Source organism: Furipterus horrens, unplaced genomic scaffold (assembly GCF_987537825.1).
Source record: "Furipterus horrens unplaced genomic scaffold, mFurHor1.1.pri manual_scaffold_7, whole genome shotgun sequence".
NCBI lineage: Eukaryota > Metazoa > Chordata > Mammalia > Chiroptera > Furipteridae > Furipterus > Furipterus horrens.
The window spans coordinates 28,483,512-28,493,670 of NW_028327177.1; positions in this window are offsets into that span (position 1 = coordinate 28,483,512).

Here is a 10,159-nt window from a genome sequence, read left to right on the forward strand (position 1 = left end):
AGTCTGCATTCCAGACAGAGAAGGCAGTGAAGCCTACCTGCCTTCCCTTACTTACCCTCCCAGAGCTCGCCTCCCCTCCCCTTTCATGTCGGGTTGCAGAGCAGGAGCACATTATCTGGACACCTGAGAACTGGTACTACAGAAACACTGCCTCCCTTAGCAAAGGGGGTGCTCTGTGACTACTCCCAGGGTCGAGGTGCAGGGGCCTCACCATGTAGATGCCCTGGCCACCATTGCTGGGAGGGCAAAGCAAGAAAAGAGGCCACAGGTTTCCTCAGCTCGCCCCACCCTCACACATCAAGGCTGCACTGCCAGCGGTGTCTGGGGCGGGGAAACAGCCCTGAGATTCCACGGATTTGGAGCCCCATTGCCCACCACATCCCCTTTCAAGGTTGCCCCCGGGAACAAGGCAACCAAATCACCTTCCTAGGGAACACCGGCCATTTTTGATCACCCTTCCAAGGTCTGAAAAGCCAGAGGAGTACACCACCTAATGGGAAACAATTGAAAGACTTCTTATCCATCTACTAGAGAAGTGCCACTCATACATAGATGTCTGGACAGAGAAGGAATCTATCAAATACCATGCATAACCAAAGTAATATGCCAGCTCAGAAAGTAAAAAAGCTCCAGAAAATAACGACATGGAAATATGTGATTTAAATGACAATTCAAAATTGCAATTCAGAAAACTCAGCAAAATGCAAGAAAACAGGCACTTTAATGAAGTCTGAAACAAAATCAACAAAATGAGTACTTTACTGAAGATTTTAAAACTTCAAAAAGGAGCCAAATAGAAATTCTGGAAATGAAGAACTCAAAAGAGATCAAGAATGAACTAGTGAGCATAGGAAGTAGAGCTGACCAGGTAGAGGAAAGAATTAGTTATATCCAAGATAGAAATCTGGAAATGAAACAGAGGGAAGGAGAGACATGAGCATTTAAAAACAAAACAAAACAAAACTCTGCAAGAACTATCAGACTCCATCAGAAAGAGCACTAGAAGAATACTGTAATGGCATGCCAGAAGAAGACAGGGAAAAGGAAACAACAGAGAGCCTCTTCAAACAAATAGTAGACAAGAACGTCCCAAACGTGTGGGAAGAGCTAGATCCTTGAAACCAACAAGGCCTTCTCCGAGACACATTGTTGCCTTATTTGAGTCCTTTTTCCACTGACTGAACTGCTTCCAAACTCTTATTATAATTACTTATCTTCCTACTGGATTATAAGACTCCTGAAAGCAGAGACTTGGTGTTTATCCTTCTTGTTTCTCCACAATACTTATCAGAATATTAAATGTAATCGGTAGTAAATGGTGACACTGAATGATATTAGCTCAAACAACAGAATTGTCATGAGTCATATACACTAATCTCTCAAACATCCAGGTAATCATGATAAAATCAACCAGGTTTTGAGCATCTAAGCCATGTGCTTTTGATATATTATCTCAAACCTTCACAAGATGCATAGTCTTTTTCTCAGAAAAGAAAGGATCAGAGAGATTAAATGAGGTTACAAAGCTAATCAATACCAGCATGAGCTTTGACTTCTGGTTTGTATGTCTCCAAAATCTTTGCTTTTTCCGATAGATCACATTGCCTAATGTACACAGGAGGTCTGGGTGGCTTTAGAATGCTAGAATTGCTAAGCCCGCCTGCTAATCTGTCTTAAAAGCAGAAACTTTTTAATTTAAGCTTAAGAGAGAGGACTATTGTTAGCTGATTTTTACCTTCTCTACATTTCAATGGAACATAGACTTTCTGAAATGTCATCCTTACTACATGTAGAGGTGAAAAAGCCAGGTGCAGTTAACTCAAGTTTCCGAGATGAATTGTACAAAAATACTTTTCCCCTTCATTATTAGGATATATTTGGCATTCTTTGCTTTGAAAGCTTTGTTTTTTGTAAAGTAAAATGTGTTCTATTCTCTCCCTTACCAAAGTCTGTCTTTGATAATGAGTACTTTACAGAACATTAATTAGCATAGTGGAAGTTGCATGGCCTCAGAAGCTAAATTAACTGGGTTCAAGTCCTTCACACTTCTTTGATTTCATCTTTTATTTTTATTTTTGATTTTAGAAAGAGGGGGAGGGAGACAGAATGAGAGGGGGAGAAACATCATGTGAGAGAGAAATATTGACTGGCTGCTTTATGTACATGCCTGACTGGAAACCAAACCCACAACCCAGGCGTGTGCCCCGACCAGGAATCGAACCAGCGACCTTTCAGTTTGCGGGATGATTCCCAATCAACTGAGTCACACCTGCCAGGGCCCTTGACACTTTTTCTTGCTCTGGGCAAGAATAATCATTCAGCCAATCTTTTTTCATTTTTTTAGTGTGTAATAATGCAGTAATTGTGAAGATCATGTAAAACATTTAACCCAAGTTCCTGGCATATGGCACATAGATAAGAGCTTAAAAATAAAAAACTTTTAACCATTTTCAGTTTAGTACATTGTTTTTGCATGAATGAAGAAAAGGACTGTGTTTTTCATTGGTAAGCAAGTTTATTATAATTCTAAAGTGCATTAGAGTCTCCTAAAACCCAAATCTGTCTTTCATTAAGCGCCCAGCCAACTGTCAGGTAGTGGTTTGCTCTGAGGAAAATCAGTCAATTTTTTAAAGTATTTTCTTTCTACCTAGAGTAAAGAAGTCATTAGGTTAAGCTACACACACCCCCAGCCCCTGTTTAAGACTATTCTATTTTAGAGGCATTTTTAAGGTCAATATCTATGGCCCCATTTGTGAAGATGTCAGCATAGGTAGCTAACTAGTTATTAATAAAGGAAGGGAGCAAATGGAATCAGATATTAAGCCTGATTCACTAGGAAGTTACAGCATTTACAGGCTCCCCCAGGAGACCACTGCATTCTTTGCCAAAGGGACTTAATCCCTGGAGTGGGCAGGAGGAACTTCCCCAGGGGACAGCTGGCCCAGTAACAGGATTATCGGGGGGGGGGGGGGATTCCTTTGCTAGGTGCATATACAGAAGAAGCCAAGATGGCACAGGGGGAGGTAAGCGCGTGTGCAAATGAAACCAGATGAAGAGGCAAAACTTTGAGGCAGGCACAGTAGGAGCCAAAATGGTGACCAAAAAGGAATTGTCTAGCCTGGGAAAGAAATTAGATTGGGTAGGGGGAGTATAACAGCACCCCTGGGCTCTCTGACTGAAACAGCCCCCACAGGCTGTTTAGTTAGGGGCCCAGTTGCCCGCCGCCAGAATTATGACTCTCAATGCCAGAGTTTGGTGAAAAGAAAAAGAATTATTTATTTAACAGTTATATAGATTTAGATTATTTGTGGATTTCTGCCGTTAAGTCTTATGTTCCTTAAAACACCCACAAACACATATTTCTGCCTCCCCCTACCAAACCAGGCTAGTTTGAGAAAAGTTAGAGATACCATTTCCCTACTTCCTAGACACAGTTCAGCTTTACTGGTAGTTGCCACTCATTCGATTCTGATTGGGGAGGCCTTTCTGTGTTGTGGTGCCCTCCAGCTTTTAATCCAGAACCGCGTGGATTCCCAGCCTTTCCTTTCCAAAACCACAAAGGTATTCCCCCTTCTCCAAGCTGCAAGGTGTTCTCAAAGCTGCATGGTGTTCCTTACTTTTCAAAGCTGCATGGTGTCCCCTCTCAAAACCGCATGGTGTCGCCCATTAAAATGTCTGCTGCTTATTTTTAAATCCCTAACTGCATCCTGTGACGCAGTCGGCAGGGTCCCCAGTTCTGACCATTCACAGAACCTCACGCAGGCTCTGTGTGCTTTTTCCATACCATCCCCCAGTCCAAGACCCCTCCCATCTTCCTGGGCCTTGGATGCATCAAAACCATTTGTGTAACAAAGACACTAGCCACTAGCCCCAGGCATGCAAAGGCATTCTGAAAGCTGCTTCCTTTTCCCCATCCCCCAGCCTCAAGCTCGGGGGCGGGGGGGGGGGGGTGGACACCCCCATTCTGTAACAGGAGGGCACAGCACAAGCCTGCAAAGAGCCAGGAAAGAGATTGGTTAGTTTGAAAGAAAGCTTCCCAAATCCAAGATAATATAATCAAAGTTCAACAAAGTTGCTCTCGCTCATTCATTCGTGTGCTTGCTCTCTGTAGCAGCCATGCGACTCCAAGCACAGGTCCTAGCACAGGCCTGGGAGCAGCAGCACAGTGCTGGCTGGAGCACCACCAGGAGCAGAGACCGTGCTGGGCTACCAGAGCCTGGGGTGAGGGTGTTACAGTCCTGGGTCCTGACCCTCTTTGTGGGCACTTACGCTCTCCAGGCCCAGGACTTCTTCCACAGTGAGACAGAGCTAAACCACCTGGTCATGGACACCTGAGGACAGTCCTTTATTTTTGCTCCAATAAATCTTACCACGACACTTCATCCTCCTACTTGTGGGTCCCCAAAATGCTTTTCTTGTGACTGCGGAAGAATCCTATTTCCACAAGCAACAAAGATGCATCAGGATATTTTAAATGTATGCTCCTAATGTTTTGTTTCACTAAAGCATTCTTGGCCCTTAAAAGTATGAATCATGTAATTGACCAGGCTTCCCAATTTGCTTTGTTCCCAGGAAGTTCAAAATCAGATTTATAGGTAATAAATAACTTTATAGGATTCTATGATCTGCATACCTACATTTCCCTGACCCTATATTTATAAAAACCAAACTATTTTAAAAAGAAGTAAATATCTGGAGGTGTAAGTCCTTCCCCTGTACTTTAAAGGATCTGGTTCTCTCTCAAGTATAATTTTTATATCTTCTCACAGGGTTCTTGTGTGTGTGGAATAAGGTAATATGTGTACAGGGGATTTGTTGTTAAAGTCTTGAACCAAGAACCCTGCTGGAATCTTCCCCATAGGAGTGTTGCCACCAGGGAGGAAAGGAGGCTCCAGGGTACAAGGCTCCTAGAGACTGAGGTAACCCTGTCATAACTCTTGAGAATGAGCTAAGATAGGGAACACCAGAGTGCCCTTGGCCTTCATATCCTCTGCCATCAGCAACCTGTTCAAATCATATTCACACAAAAACTCATCAGGCTGGCTAGGCAAGCACCATACCTTCCAGACTCAGGTCAACCAACTGGCCAGAATCCCTAAAAGAGCCCGTTGACCTCTTGGTATTTTTCCATTCTTCTTGTTCTATTCATAAGCCACTTCACATTCTGAACGAAAAGAGAAGGATATGAAGAAAATTAATGGAGGGGAGCAAAGGGAAATAGGGTTTCTTTGGCATAATAGAGATGACCATTGTGACCACAAATTACAGAATAGTGTCTGTGATACCCAACATTTCCTCAATGGAAAAACAAGTCTATTCCATTTTATGAGAAAGCACTCAGAGCTAATGAGTGTGTATTTTTTCGAGTAGAGAATGCAGTGTCTGCCCAGGTTTAAACCAAGCTTTTGGTTGTGTTTTAAATTTTTAGAGCATTTTCCAAGGTGAACTGTAATTAGTTGAGTGGAAGTTAAATAAAACCTGATACTAAAGCTGTCAGCTTTAAAATATTCGCTTTCTAATGTTCCAGCGAAAGCAGAGTGTCCTGCAGCTGTGCATTTCTTTCCATTCACTCCATGACAGCTTTCTTTCCTATTTAAAAAGAAAATATTCTGAGCAAAAATATTCAAATGAGCAGACATAACAGCACTCGCAACCGAAGCCTTTCATGTTAAAAACAAGTGGCACTGAGGAATCTTAAATACAGAACTGTTTCATTACTAATGAATCCATGTGCAAATTCATGAGTTCATTCTCTGCTGACCTTTCGTAAAGTGCAGAGAAGTTTATTTTAAAAGGACACCAGCTGATGGCCATAAATCAGTTTACAGGCTTAGAATGTGGTCTTTGAAAATTATACCTGATATTAGAGCCTGATATTAATGGTCTAATGAACCAGGACCTTAACAAGTTTTAGCAAGGCTTTTTGATTTGGAGGTAAAGTTAATTGCTTTAACAAGTTAAGTAATGATTTGGGATAGGATTCAGATTTTGAATCTGGCAGGCAATCACAGAAGTCCAAACAATGTTTTTCAAGTTCTTAATATGCAAAATTATTTCAATTTCACACAAATCTGATGGGTTGCTGGTTTCTTACTCTTGTTCAATGGATTCTAAAGTCCTGCTGGATCCCTTGACATTTATTCAAAGCAATGATAGCAAATAGATGCAATATATACAAAATTTGTCTATAGCAACTATTTCCTTTTTATTGATTTTTAGAGAGAGCAAGAAAGAGAGAGAGACAAACATTGATTTGTTGTTCCACTTATTGATGTGTTCATTGGTTGATTCCTGTATGTTCCCTGACCAGAGATTGAACCCACCAACCTTTGCAGATCAAGATGATGCTCTTAACCAACTGAACTACCCGGCCAGGGCCTATAGTAACTATTTCTAACGGCTTAAAGGCAGCAAAAGCTGCTTATGGCAGAAAATGCCTATCCTTACTCTAATTTAAAGCAAATTCAGTTCTTTAGATATTGAGGTGGTTATAAAAGGACAAAAAACCTTATGTCATTTACAGATTGGAACTCCTCCAAAACAGATAGCTTTGAAGCTTTGCCACTAACTGGATGTGTGACCTTGGGTTATTTAACTGCTGCACAAGTCCCACCTTCTTTATCAAACAGAAGACAGCCTCAGAGGGTCGAGAAAAGTGAATGAGCCGTGCACCTAGAGCCTCAGCACAGTGCCCAACCCCGTGTGAGCACCAGTGACTCACACGTACTCTACTTACCCACAAACGCGTTGGGCAGCAGCTGCATGCCGACTTCTATACCAAGTATGGAAATACAGAAATGAAGGTGACATGGTTCCTGGCCAAGAGCTGGTGTGTAGTGCCGCATGGAGTGCAGACATATGCACGCATGGTGCGTGTGATAAGACAGCTATCTACAGAGCCCTGGGGTAGCAGGAATTGAGGTAGGCTTCCCTGAGGGGATGTCTGAACTGAGCCTTGAGGCTCAGAAAGTCAGGAGCGGGCGAAGGGCACTGTGGGAGAGGGCAGAGCCCATAGAAACTCAGAGAGAAGAGAAAGAATATCTGGTAAAGCTTTCAGTGTCTAAGAAAGTTCATCACACAATGAAAGCATTTAATGAAAATGCATTGAGGAGTGTTGTCTCGCTTGCTTTCTCTCTCTTGCAGTTCAGAAGGTCACAGAATTAATGTGGTCTGTTTTGTCTTTATTTTTGTTTTCCCAAATCACTGACTGTTTTCTAGATAAATTAATTCCAAGCGGTATCTGGCCTATTTCCCAGTGTCTATGTCTACCAGTCACACTCAACTCTATTCATTTCTGTTATTTAATAGTGTGAATAAGTGATGTCCACAGAGGCTTCCTGAGGTTGGGTGCTGGGGTAAAGGGGCCAGAGAAAGGTGGGCAGAAGGTTAGCAGCAGCATCTAAGGAGAAAGGCTTCAACTCATGTCCTCAGATCTGTTCACTAGCTCTTTATTTTGAGTGAAACATTAATCCTCTTTTTGTAAGCAGTTCTCAAAGACCTTCAGTTGAGACAGTTTACAAAGGACAAGGCATAAAGTATAATAAAGTAGCATAAATTAAGACTAAATGAGAAGAGATAAAGCAAAGGGAAAACAAAAGCAAGAGAACCAATCTGGAGCCATGGATCATATTACTGGAAATGTTACTTACCAAGAATTTGACCCAAAGCTTCCTGGAAGCCAAAGAGAAAAAGGAAACAAGAAACAGTTTACGTTGTCTGCTCTGTCCCATAGGGTAGCCGCAGACATTGAAATGTGGCTAGTCCAAATTGAGATGCGCTGTGACTACAAAACACATTGTGTTTTGAAGACATAGCTCAGAATAAAATGTAGGATATCTTAATCATTTAAAATATTTATTATATATTGAAATTATAATATTTTGGATGTTGGTTTAAAATATCTTTTAAAATTAATTTTACCTGTGTCTCTTTACTTTTTAAAAATGTAGCTACCAGAAAATTTAAAATTACTTATGTGGCTCACATTTGCAGTTTGCATTATAAATCCGTTGGACAGTGTGGTCTGTAAGATAAAAATTTTCATCAACTGATGAATGGACAAATAAAATGTGGTATGTCCATGCCAGGAAATATGACTCAGCAATAAAAAAGGAATGAAATAATGGGTGCAGAGCTTCTTTGGCGGTGTGGTGATAATAATGTTCTCAAATTGATTGTGGCAACGGTGGTGTAACTCTGTGACTATATTAAGAACCATTGAACTGTAAACCTTAAAAAGTGAATACATTATATGTAGCTATGTTATAATCATAAAAGTTTTTGAAACTTAGGCGGGGAAAAACCAAAAGCCTACTCTGTTGCTCAGGAAAAAACTCACTATTCTTGGCACCTAGGTGAGTGCCTCTCTCTTTAAGAGCACGCATTGGAAAGCCCACCATCAATATTGAATCCAATAGCAGTGTTCGTTATCAATACTCCGTGAGTGAACACAGGTATGCCTTCTGCAGGTTTGTCTTAGGTGATTTCAGCATCTGTCGGTGGCATCCCTCTCAATTCAGTAAACACCTATATGCTAATGTCTCCCAAATTCCTGCCTTCAGGGATTTCAGTTTCCTTAAAACTCCACTCCCAGACATTCTTCATGTCACACACGTGTCTCCAGCCCACTATGACCAACACTGTTCCCCTGTATTTTCTGCCCCGTTGGTGCTGTCCTCCACAATCTAGGGACCACACTAGAACCCCGGGCACCCTCCAGTCTTCACTGCCTTTTGCGCCACCACCCCCTCTGCCAGTGCAGGCTGCCAGACTTCTGGCACCTGTGACCTCGTGTGTGTTCTTTCTCCGTGGCCCTCCCGGCCTTCATCGTCGCCTGCCTAGCCTCTCACAGCCTAGCCTTACTTGGTCTCTGCTCCAGACTTTCCCCTCAAATCACCCCACCCCTATCTGCTGGCACTATCAATCCAGAATGTCTTGGATTTTCATCGCCTGCAGCATCAAGGTTATTAAAGCAAACGTGGCCCTCTCAGCTCTCAGCGTTCCTTCAGGTCACCCCTGCCTGCTCCTGCCCACGCCTCCTGAAACGGAAGTGGCCATCCTCCGCCTCCAGGATGCCTCCTCCGCCTGCCCACCCATGGGTCCCTGTCACCGCACTGGCCTATGGAACGGCAGTACCTCCTTACTCTTCCGCCTCTGCTCTCCCACGGAGGGTCAGCCCAGGGCCACGTTTTCCTCATCGCAGTAGCATCGGCACAGAAATGTGACTTGAGCTTTGGATTTAGGCAAATGGCTAAGAAATCTTAAAAGCCCACTTTTTAAGTGCTCCGTGGCCTGGCTTGTGTCCACGAGGACGTTGGATTGTGCCTGTTTTGCTCATCGCTGCGTTTCCAGAGTCGTTCAGTACCTGCTGGGTGGCTGGAGGGGAAGATGAGCGAGTGAAGGAACAAAGATGCAGGCGGGGCAGTGAATTGGAAACAGGCTGCTTTCGTGAGCACAGGCCCAGCAGTCACAACCTTTGAGAATGTGTGTCATCTCCCGCACCTGAGTTAGGTTACTCAGCAGCCAGCGCTTGAACGAATAAGTATTGAATTGAATGTGGAAATTCAGGTGAAACTGCTGCTGCATTCCCTGCATCCAACTATATAATAAGGCCCAGATGAATGTACCTCCGTTTCTAAAGGAGTCATGGGCTTATTTATTGCATTATATAATAAAAATGGTGTATCTCTTCAGTTTTACACCCTTTAAATCATACAAAACAGACGCATGCATTATATGAGCTTCACCAAAATATTAAAAAAGGAACAGTCTGTTCTTAAAGCTATTAAAACAGTTTAATTTTTGTTCCTATAATTCTTTTGCTAATGGTACAGAAATCTGTATGAAGAGTAAAGGATATCTGTTTTTCAGAATAGTCTTAGGGTTTCCCGCATTGTGAGGAACCAATCCTAGTGCTTTATATAATAAAATATGCAAAATCCCAGGACTGATGTCGGCCCCACAATCATCACTACGCAAAGGCAGTGAAAAAGATATTATCGGTAATGCTCTTAAAGTGCAAAATTGAGGAATAAAGTTTCATGCTAAGAATTCTCAGTCAGCTAACTGACATATTTAAGCATAGGAGCCTGGAACCCTGCTTTGTCCTCATTCCTACTCTTCCCCCAAAACCGTGACGTGCAAGTGGAGGACCCTAAAT